Source organism: Cyanistes caeruleus, chromosome 4 (assembly GCF_971803275.1).
Source record: "Cyanistes caeruleus chromosome 4, bCyaCae1.hap1.1, whole genome shotgun sequence".
Taxonomy (NCBI): Eukaryota; Metazoa; Chordata; class Aves; order Passeriformes; family Paridae; genus Cyanistes; species Cyanistes caeruleus.
The window spans coordinates 26,744,652-26,756,672 of record NC_141704.1 but is presented as its reverse complement, the minus strand read 5'-3'; the positions used below and the strand labels follow the sequence as shown (position 1 = coordinate 26,756,672).

At 36.3% G+C, this 12,021-nt stretch overlaps 2 protein-coding genes across 14 annotated transcripts in view; one reads left to right on the top strand and one right to left on the bottom strand.

The window, feature by feature from the left end:
• Positions 1-12,021, bottom strand: part of IMMP2L (inner mitochondrial membrane peptidase subunit 2) — a 406,378-nt gene that overhangs the window by 200,890 nt on the left and 193,467 nt on the right. The gene's annotated exons all lie outside the window — the stretch shown is intronic.
• LRRN3 (leucine rich repeat neuronal 3) overlaps positions 9,712-12,021 on the top strand; it is a 32,082-nt gene continuing 29,772 nt past the window's right edge. Inside the window, exon 1 of one of the 3 annotated variants that reach the window (XM_023930457.2) lies at positions 9,712-10,398. The gene's annotated coding sequence lies outside the window, so the exon portion shown is untranslated. The remainder of the gene's footprint in view (positions 10,399-12,021) is intronic. The other 2 variants (XM_023930449.2, XM_086887104.1) reach the window with 2 other exon arrangements.

Genomic DNA, 12,021 nt, shown 5'->3' with positions numbered 1-12,021 from the left:
AACCTAAGGCCCAAGGAAGACATACAGATGTATCTAAAAAGTGGATTTATTGCAGCCATTTCTTACAGTACTCAAAGAAAAAGTAGATGTCAGCAAAATTAGGAGTGCTAAAAGATCACACTAAAAAAAGTTAGACAATTTTGGGGCTTTAGGATTTTGCATAAAAATAGTTAGGCTTATATGAATTTTTTTGTGCATTTAAAGCTTTTTTGCTACTTCCTTGTAGCTTTATCGTCACAAAAAAAACCAAAACTCAAGTAAACTCCAACCAAACAACAACAAAAAACCACAAAAAAACCCACAAAAAACATCAAAAAACCCCAAAAAACAGAGGACAAAACTGATGAGAATACTTGACAAGCTGAGTGAGGCTTCTGTTTAGCAATAAAAGTGGCAGATTGGAACAAAATTTTGCATAAAATCTAAGGTTTGACAATTTGTTTTAGAGATTATTGTCAAAAGGATTACTGTTTCCAGAACTATCTAAAAAAGTGAAAATAAAAGACTTAAATATGGATATTAGTTTCCTTTTTTTCTTCTGAATTTTCTGTAGTGCCACTGATTTTCATGCAAAGATACATAAACTGCTGCTTTGTAATTGCATGTAGATGTAAAATACTAAACTCATATTTGCTTCATTTGTACTTACCTGGGTAAATATTGAGGAAAGCTGTTTTAACATTGAACAATGAGTATTCCCACAAGCTGAAGAGTAAGAAATTCCCATTGTCACAAAAATTCAAAATTATCAAAGAGAGTTTGATAGATTTTAGAACACACAGATAAGGACTGGGTTTATACTAATCTGATAAGTAGGCTTAATCTTTGATAAGGGAAAAAGGACTGCAAAGATCTTCCGAAAATGTTAAGTTTAGCTTCCTCTTCTTCTGTAGGCATGAAGTCAGCTATTTGTAAACACACTGCTCTTATAAATAAGCAAATCAGTATTTTTGAAGAGGGGTGTTATTGCTAGTGATTTATTTCACCAGAGCCGTGGTTGGTTTGGATTGCTCTTGCTTTGATTTTCTACCCAAACTATTTCCACTGGAAATTTATCCCAGGATGTGATGACTCACAGGGGGAAAAAAAAAAAACCAGACTTAAATTTAATCACAGTCACACACAAATTTTGTTCTTCTGCTACCTTTTCCTCATTATGTACCAGCAGGATGTATTCATCAGCAGGAATCTTATTTTCCCCCTGACTCTCCTACACTACACAAGACAAGGTTTCATAAACCCCTCTGTAATGTGGGCTCTGCTGTCACCTGAATAGTGTTTAATTGCATGTGTTCCACTTGGAGTTCATATGATTTTCAAGCACAAAAGAATCATAGCTGAATTAATTATTCTAAGTGAAGTAGCCAGTTCCTTACTGCTCTTGGAACAACTTTGAACAACAATCCTGGTGCATCCTCAGACATATTTGCTTTTATTCACAGCTGTGCCACCCTGTGAGTTCTTGCCTCTTGGTCAACCAGTAATATAGAGATATGTTTTCTCTCTCAGTTATTTCCAATAAACCCACAATTTAAAGCAGAATTACATTTTACTGGCTCCAAATGACCTTCCATCATCAACTACTTAGCGTGTAATCCCATTTCTAATATTAAAGTGCAAGCAGTGTTTCTGATTGCTATTCCTATGTTCCTCTGAGCTGCTTATTGTGGGAAAACCATCCTCCTTCTCCCATTCAACGTGTCCTTTGTCTTCTTGTCACAGCGACGTCATCAAAAGATTTACTTGGCACCAAACAATAATTTGTATTATCTACTGCATTTTATATGATACTTTTACACAGTTACCAAATAGTTAGGATTCTACAAAATGTTAGTTCCTCTTCTCTAGTAATTAGAATTCCCAATTAAATTATTAACCTTTAATTATTTTTCAGTATCAAATGTTCCTGGTCCTCACCAGGTGACAGTCTTGTAACAAAACAGATGTTAACTTTCTCTGAACGTACCTATCCCTGTTATTTTATAAAAATATATTGATTTCATCTCTTTTATGATAACACTGATGGGAGTTAGAGGCTGAATGCACTCTCTTGGAAACACACCAGTTACACCATAAAGGAAATGGTCAGTATTACCAAACACTGAAGATGCTATTTCTTCTTCCTGCAGGGATAAATTAAAGGATAATGAATAGCAATACTATTAGTGTTCCTTGAGACATGTTGTGAAATCTCACAATTCCACAGTAGAAAGCAAACATAGCCACTACAGTACTGAAATAACACAAATATTCTGAAATATCAAAAATTAGTATTTCTTAGCCAACACATATGAATTCTGGTATCTCTATGTAATCTAATTTTTTTTGCTTCATCCAAAATTATTCAACTAAGTCAAGACAAGGACATGTCAGCTTTACCACAGCTGTCATTTTCCCATGCATTTAACAGTCAAGGAGTTACAGCAAAAAATCTGTAGGGACAAGCTGCTTATTAATTGTGCACAGCAACACACACATAAATCCCTTTGAGGCATATTAGCTTTAAAAGTAAACTTTTATCACCCAAAATGGCTCATGAACTATGCAACAAATATTATAATTATTCATCAGACATATCAGATAGCAATAACTGATGACTTAAGTTCCTAAATTTCAAAATAAATTGGCATTAATACACACAAAACATATGAGAATTTAATTTTCTATAGTGTGGGGTTTGTTGTCACATGACCCTATGGAGCCCAGGGCTTTGTAACCCTTGAAAATGGGAATTTCCATCTTTTTCTTCAATTTTCTATCCTGTTTGGCAAAAAAAGAAATTAACTGATAAACTAATTCATTTAGTAGAACATGCTGAATAAGAACCTTCATTGGCTAGAAACTTCATTTCCCTGCAGATCTCTGGTAATCTTCTGGATTTCTACATTTCTCTGACACTTTGAGCTTACATGTGAACAATTCTCATCTTTGAGGATACTTTGAAATCAGTTCCAAGTTATTTAAATACTTATACTTTAAACATATCAAACCGGATTCATCTGGCTGTACTAAGGCAACCTTTTTGTTTCTGAGATATCAACTGAGCATACATAATTGGCAATAGTGGGGCTATTAATTCAATTGTTTGTTAATACAGAATATAAGTGCTGTTCATGTGGGGAAAATGTGCTGACCCAGCTATAACATATGTCTAAGTATGGTTGGGTGTGTATCTGCAGTGAGGTCTTCATCAAGAATTTTGCCAAAACAGACTCACTTTCCAAGCAAAGGTTTGATCAACAGTTGAATGCAGAGCCATCCTTGCAGCCTTGTTTTTCCATAATCATGGATAGGGATTTCTTTCTATCTCATGCTATGTTTTGTCTCAGGAAATGAAAATCAGGACTCAGATTTGTTGCTACCTAAATGATACACCAGATTTTTCAAATGTCCTTACAAAAGAGGCATGCAAAGTACAGGAAGATCTGCTTTCCCTGCCTAATTGATTAATATTTTCACATTGTTTTTTGTAGGAACAATATAATCAAAATGCATACATGTATGGACATGTCTCAAATATATATAGGTATGTACACTTTCATAAGCATGTAATACAATACTCTATATTCCTTAAAGATGGAATGGTTTTATGCCTCTTTTGTTTCCTTTGCCTCTTTCTCAGTGCTATAATGCAATACTGTGTCTGAGCACCAGACTTCAAATGAGAGATCTATTCAAAACATGCACAGACAAAATAAGTGGTTTCCTTAGTAATGGAAATTATGTGAAAGCCTCTGAAACAACTCCTCCTCCAGTAAGTCATGGTGTACATGATCCTTTCTACCCCCAGCTTATTGATTTAAAGATAGCGCTACATTTAAATAAAAATATTTAATGTGTACGGTTCTTGGCAGTGAAACTAGAAATGAGAGGGAAGATATTTGCTGCATTCCTAGTTACATTGTTTGGGTTTTTATCAGCATGGATGTTGTATGTTCCCGTGACCTTTTAATTAATTTTCTAGATCTGCAAGTTGAAAAAACAAAATTGTATAATTAAAGGCTTCCCTTAGGTACCCATTACACTCCCATAGTTTAGTGTACTTTATTTAAACTAACATTAGGTAACCATATTTTGAACATACACTGCACTTATCCGTGTTGTTTCCTGCCATCACCAGGACAAATTCATGGTATTGATAGCATGGGGAAATAACTGGTACTTCTCTCAGTCACAGAGTAAAAGTAACTAAAAGCAAAATGACATTCTAGTTCTAATACTTAACTTAGTGACTCTAAAGTTTTCTAAATCACCAATTAGTGATTTTTCTAGCAAAGTTTTCTAAATCACCAATACCTCTTGTGCAAATAGTTATGAAAAGCAGATAATTTAGAACTTCTATTGTTAACCATCCATTTTAATATTAAACCACAATGAAATACAGCAAGAATAGTTTGTTCAGTTTCATCAAAAAAGTTAAGAAATTCATGTCAGAAGTTGTGCCCTTGAGAAACACACACTGTATAGATGGCATTTATTGCCACAAATGTGGCATTATCAGGTAAGGTGGCTAAATTTAAAATAAAATTACAACTGGGAGAAGGAGGTTCCCTTTCAATGATCACATATTATTTTCCACACCACACAGTGTCAACAGAAAAAGTACAGACCTGTTTCAGATAATATATCAATTAATGTCCATAGAAAAGCAAATAGATATGAGAAAAGAAATGGAAAACAGCTTCTCTATAAGGACAGAAATTTCAAGACCCATCACCACCTAATTACAACAAATTGACACCAGGATGGAAGTTCTAGGCCTTACATTCAAATCATTACTGCCACTATTTGCTTCATCAGCCTTAGATACAGATTAGCTCCAAGATGGCACTAACTGCTACTTTCCATGCACATTCTGGGTCCTGCAAACAAGGATCACAAACAAGCAGATCCTTGAGAAATCAACAAGGGTATCTCAGTCTTAGAGATCCACATAGAGAAGATCCCAATAAGTTATATCCAGTTAATGAAGGCTAGAAAACCTGAGATGTCATCATAAGTAAGACATAAACTTACTGAGATGAAATAAATTTTTAAACATATACACTGAGCTTGAAAATTGCTTTACAGATTTTTCATCTGCCTTATCCAGCTGCATATAAAGATTCTCTAGCTGCTTTTCACTACTCTGTCTTCATTAAGAATCCCATGTGACATAGCAAGGTTGTGGTTGCTATGCGTGACTCACTTCCAGCCTTCTGCAGATACTGGTATGCCAGGGATTCTTGCCTATTAAAATTGGGTCAAGGATGAAAATTAGAAGAATTCAGATATCACCCTGTGTTGGACCCAGTAGGGATAAAACTTGTTAAGACTTTTCAGACCTCAAGCCGCTCCTGCAGAAGGCTGACTATGGCTTTGGGACCTATAATGAGGAAAGAGACTATAGCTTTTGCCTGGGATCTCATACTTTTTGTTTCATAGAAAACAGTTGCCACACAAATAGAAAAGTTTTCTGGAATAGGAAATACATCCCTGATCACCAAGATCAGCTCCTCACCGCTGCTTTCATTCAACCCATCACACATGACTGAATTTGCCTGTACTATAAGGCTCTTTGCCATGCAGTTCTAGATTTTGCCAAGTCATATAGCACCTACTACCTACATAGCATTTAATGAAGTCACTGGGGCTTTGTGTGTATGTGAATTTTCCCTTACGTGAAATTCTTTACAGATTTGTTTCCATCTGCTTTTGCTCTAGTGTATCAACACAATCTCTCAGATCTGATAAAAGAAATTTCATAGCAGGTTAAGTAATCTGATAGAGCATTTTCCATTAAAAAGTGCAACTCTAGAAATTTGAATTCATTGTTGGCAACAAGCCTTTCATCTTCAAAAAAGACAAAGAGCAAGAGCCAGAAATGTTGCTTTTGTTTATCACTGAAAAAATGATTCAATTTTGGAAAGATACAGATTAATAAAAATTAGTCTGTATGGGATCATAGCCCTTTTAGGAAAATATCAATAGTCTGGACAGAATATCTAAAAATGCACATGACAATGCCAGGTTGATGACATTGCACTGAAAATTCTGGCATAACAAGTTCACAGGAAGTGGTGACTCTTTTTTCTCTCTTCCAGGCAAATCACACAATGACAACCACCTATAATTAATAAGTCAATTAAGAAATTAACTGATGACACCACATCACAGATTTCCTTGAAACTGACCTTCACTCAGAAAGGAATACCTCCCCACAACCCACTTGGAAGATACAATAAGGGTGTGTTTTGCAGAACTGGTAAGGATTAATCTGTCAAATAAACACCAGCTCACTCCTTTTTTTTCTCTATGGGCTACAAGAAGAAAGTGATAAAAGCCACCACCAAGACTCCTCCTTGTAGCTGTGCCTCAGAAGCCAGGATTGGAGCATGTGTAGCGACAAAGCTGTTCCAAAAGTGTTGTCTGTTTTACATATGGACATAATCTCTACGGCTACGCACTTTTAAAAAAAAATAATCTCCAATTTTCGATATAAAGTATGTCATCTTAGGATTTAAATAAAATAGTTGTAGGATTCTTCTTGTAAAAATTACAATTTTAACTACACTTGTTGTATTCTAAACAGAGCTGTGTTCTCAAAGACTGAAAGCACTAGAAATGGTCATGGTTAATCCTGAACCACAAAAAAGGATACGGAGGCCCAAGGATGCTCTGCTTTTCTACATAATGAAAAAGGGGAAAAGGATTGGAAATCACCTTCCAGTTTTGAGAAAAATGCAGGCACAGAATCATTGTGTTTTAATAACTAAGGGGTTTATGGATTGTTCTCATTGTCCATTACAAACAAATAATTTGTTTATTTAATGTGCACTCAGTAATCAGATAAAATGTATGCTAAATAAATTGCTGGAGTTAGTCTGCATTAATTTCATTGTCTATCAGTCTGAGAGAAATTTTTTCTATCCTGTAACCTATTAAGCTATATATATGATTTTCATAAAATAGATTACATTGCTATTTTAAAACCACCAAGCATCATGGTGAAATCAGCAGAAAAATAACTTAATGAACTTTAATAATCATAATTGTTTTGGTTATAAAAGATACTTTTCTCCTGCAGATAGTTTGAAAAAAAATATTCTTTAGCATTACCTAAATAATAAAATTCAATTAGTTCACCTTTTTTTATGAAACAGAATTTTATTATGATTTAATAACATTTTAACTAATATGTAAATGTATGCCTATCAAGGAAGTACTTTAATTGCATATATAGTCTATCATAAGAACTCACTTTCTTTATGCAAGTATACTTTAGTTGATTTAATTATCTAGACCTCTAATTACACAGTCCATACCAATCAACCAAAATGAAGCACTTCTCTAATCTTAATTTCACATGTCAAATCACTGAATATGTTTTTGCATGATTCTCATGTTAATTAGAAAGCCAGACTTTGAATGAATGACAGTGAGTTCATGAGGAGGTTAGGGGCAAACCCAAGAAACATTTCATGTGGGGCAATGCTAGTCCCTATCCATTTATCTTTCTCCAGATGATCTCCACTAGATGAGATATGAGAAACAGCAAGTTTTAGTTGTCTTTAAAAGAACATTTTCAACTTTGTCCAAACTTTTTGAAATTTTCTTTTCTCTTAGTCCACCCACAATCCCACCCCTGTAGCACAGGTTAATATCTTTCGCTGGGGAGAGGTAGGAGAGGGCTGAGATCAAGAAGGATTTCCATTTTTCTTGTGGGAGCTACAGAGGCAAGAACTCTTACTCTTCTGGCTTTGGGTTGTGCTTACTTGGAACATCCTGAGCATTATCCCAGCCAACACAGGACATTCTGTGTGCAGCAGGGAAGGCTTATAGGGTTTTGGAAGTTTAAACTGGTTTGCATTTGCAGCTCATGGTGGTGAACATTACATACATCAGAGGCTCTGAGAGCCATCTCATGGGGGAAAAGGAGAAGCCAGGTTTCACCAATGAGCCCTGAGGCTACAGAAAGATGATGTGATATCTTTCTGATCTTAGTTTTCCCTGTCCCAACCTAAGGCAAGAAGACCTGAAAGGTAACTAAGGATGGGTTAGCCCCAACTTTTTCGATATATATTTTATATTTTATATATATATATATATATATATATATATATATATAATATTATATTATTCATATTATATTATTCATATTATATATAAAATATATATAATATTTTATATTTTTCAATATAACTCTTTAACTCACATTAGAAAAAGATTTGAATATCCATAAGAAAGAATGAGAGAAAATGAAAAGGCCACTTGGCCTTTTCCTGGGCTAGAGTATCTCACTTATTCACATTTAATCTGTCACTTAAATACTATTATGTCATCTGTGAAACAGACCCACACTGTTGGATAAGTGAAAAATGAACAGCACACATCTTTAAAAAAATTTAACACTTTGTTCACTGTAGTTAGCTGAAGTACAGTATTCAAAAATTTGAGGTGGAAGGAGAAGAGTGTTCTAATAAAGCCACAGTGTAAGTACTGGTGAATCTAACAGGAGTAGTTTTATGAAATTTGCCCTAACCAATTATAACAACATGAAATTTATTCAGAATGGTGGCATTAATTTAATACAATTTTCGTAAGAAGTGATTTTATGAAGAATAAAATTATTTTTTTAGCAAATATAAACAGAAACAGTTCAGCCCACGATCTCATACTCAACGTGAATTGAGATGAGACTCAGTATTTGTAAAATAGCAACCATTTTATTGTAAAATTTTAATGCTATTGCTGTTGCAAAAAATACACTAATTCACACCATTTACTAATCTTCAGAAAGTTTTCATACTCTTATTAGACAAGACCATGAGCCTTTCTTCAAAGCAGAGGAGTGTGAAATGAGAACCACATCTCACTTCAGTCCACTAGAGGGTGGCCTGACTCGCTCAGGGCTGTGGGACTGGATTCACACAGAGATCCAACATTTTATTTTTTTTGACCTGTTGATAACCAATTCTTTGTGCTTTTTCTATAAATCATCTCCTGTTATAAAGTAATTTCTTTTATATAAAAAGTATACATGATAAAAAAACCTTTTCCTAACAACATCGATCTCATTTATTGTTTTGTATATCTAGGAGAAGGAGTGATGACAATCACAAATTATTCTACAGTTTTTTAAACCTTCACAGTTTGTATGCCCTTTGGTCACGGGCACAGAATAAATAGGGAAAAAATAAATCATTCACCAAAGAGCATGGCATAAAGGGGGAAAGAAGAAAGAAAGGGAAGGAAAATTCTGGGAACATATATTGTTTATATAATTGGATGGCCATAAAAGACAAACTCAAGAAAAGAGAGAGATTGAGAGAAACTGACTTTTTCTTTAACTAACCCATTTCATAGTTCATTCTGAAATTTTAATTCTCAGGAAGATGTATTATTCCTTTCTATCGATAAGCACAGGTAGTAAAATGTAATATTTAAGAAAATTCAGAAGAGGAAGAATACGTAAAATCTTTTCCTGTCTTAAGCTTTAAAAAAAAAAAAAAAAAATTAAAAAAAAAAGAGTCACCAATACTATGGGCAAGGCACAACACCTATTTCCTGAATGGTTTCATCATGAGGTATCCTCTGAACTACAGCAGCCTTTGCAGAACTTCGGCGATGTCTAATAAGTTGTTGCGAGTACAGATAACAGCCTTTAGAAGAAAAAAAAATAATAAATAAATAAATAAAGGGGGGGGTGAGGGGAGAAAATCTGGACCTCCCAGTGTGTTCTGTACAGGCAGAAAGCGTGCCCTGTAGCTCCCGCGAATGGGAAGAGCGATGTGGGCGCGCTCACGGGCTGCTTCCGTGCATCCGCAGCCGAGCGGCAGCGGCAGCGGCAGCAGCAGAACCAGCAGCAGCAGAACCAGCAGCAGCAGCAGCAGCAGCAGCGGCAGCGGCAGCAGCAGCAGCAGCAGCAGCAGCAGCATTAGCAGCAGCAGTGTCACGTAGCAGCAGCAGCTCGGCAGGGCCGGCGGCCCCGCTGCTGACGAGCGGGCAGCAGCGCGCCCGAGGCACAGCCCAGAGCCCGAGCTCCGCCATGGAAAGCAGGGGAAGGGAGAGCAGCTAGCCAGCTTCTCTCTCCCTCTCGCTCTCCAATCCCCCGCGCCCCCCCTCTCTCTCCCCGCTGGATTGCGAGCCTCAGACAGCCAGGCAGCAACAGCGCCTGGCAAACGCAAGGGATCTCAGCTGGCAGCACGGAGAGTCTCTCGTGTTGCAGGATATCAATAGATACATCTTTGTATTATAGGCTGTTAGACACGCATGCACGCCGACTCACACCCATACATACATGTGTGCTCATCTGTTCAGGCGCTGGCTTTAATACAAGTATGTCGCTACCTGAACTAAGGATTCAAAATTACTGAGATGCAAGAACTCCTCCAGCTCTGAAACTACTCTTATTATAGGGTAAGTTCCTCTTTATTTTCAATTTTATCCTGACTTTTATCTTAACTTCTAGACTCTTTCCCCTTTCTTCTTTTGTAAAGTTATTTTATTGGTGTATTTTCACATTTTACTTTCTGAACAGAAATGCAAATGCAATATGGGGGTTTTTTTATCTAAATATGCTTGCAATAGTATCAGATTTGTGCATTTTTTACCCTGAAAGAACATCAAAGGATTAAAAAAAATATGTTTCCACTGATATTTCAGAGGCAGTATCAAATTAAACACTTGCTCTGTGTTTTGAAACCAATAAAACAAGATACAGGACAGCCTTCTTTCTTCTCTCCAGTGCTAGGATTAAGGGAAACGCTGTTTATGTCAAGACCTAAAAACCACTGAGCAATGAGGCTGAATGAGCATATCACAAACAGTTATTGAATTTCTGCCAGGCTACATCTTAAGGACTGTGGCAAATGACTTAGCTTAAAAACATCCTCTTTGCAGTCAGAAGGGACAGTGTGAATGTCTGATTACTGATGAAGCTGGAACGGATGGGTTAGGTAAAAAGGATCACATTAAGCAGAGGAGTTCTAATCTTCTTTGGTAATTAACAGCATCTCAGCAGGGTCCCTCTATTTACATGGGAGGAGAGTGTTTAAATCCATCACTATAAAAGCTTTGCCTGTTTTAGTAGAGCAAGGCTCAGAACTGTTTGTCTTCGCTTTCCATGTCTTTGTTTTCACATGTGGAGCTGGAGTTTTTGCCCAGCACTGCTGATGAGAAAGAGAACCCAACACAGGGGGAAGGAGAAGGCAGCAAATGCAGGGAGCTAGAAAAATATCAGAGATTTTCTATTTAACCAATTTAATCAACTTAAAATTCCAGGCTAGCACTACAGTTGTCTAATGTGCTTGTGCTTATGCATGTGTATGTCATTACTTCCATGCAGTACCAGAGTACCTCAGCATCCTTTCAGATGAACACACATTCGGTAAAGTGCATCAGCATGGATCTGTGATTCATGCATCAGTGAAAGACAGAGATAGATTTTACTTTACACCGTGAAAAAGACAGGTTAGCCCTCTAATGCTTGCTTCAAAGTGAAAAAAATACAGTCTGCATCTTCCCATATGCTTTTGTTTGCTTTTTAGAGTACTACAACTGTATTAAAAACACCTCAGTATTTTGATTATTTCTCCTACCCCTTTTTCTCCCTTCAGCCCCCTCACGTCTGTGCACTCCGGAGAACATCATAGAGATTCTGTTCCTTTGCACCAATGTAATTATTTGTTTGTAATTTTAGAGCTACTGTGTTCTGAGAAACAAGCACTGTGAAAGAACCATCAACAGATAGCCACTGGCTTTAAGTCTGTCACCTTTCCAAAAATGACAGAAAATGGGTAGCTTAACAATACGTATGGTAAGAAGTCAATTAATTCAGGTGACCTTTGTAGATGGTGACAATAAAGCAGCTCTGACAATATGCCACAGCATTTGACATTCCCTCTGGAAAATGAATGAGCTTAAGAAGAGGTTTTCTTTTCAGAGTACAAAATGAAAGGTATTGAAGCATTAGCTCCTGCTATTGGCAAGCTTCCTTCCTCTATTTTAGGTTGTCTGTGAAACCTGTTTAAAGCAAGCTGA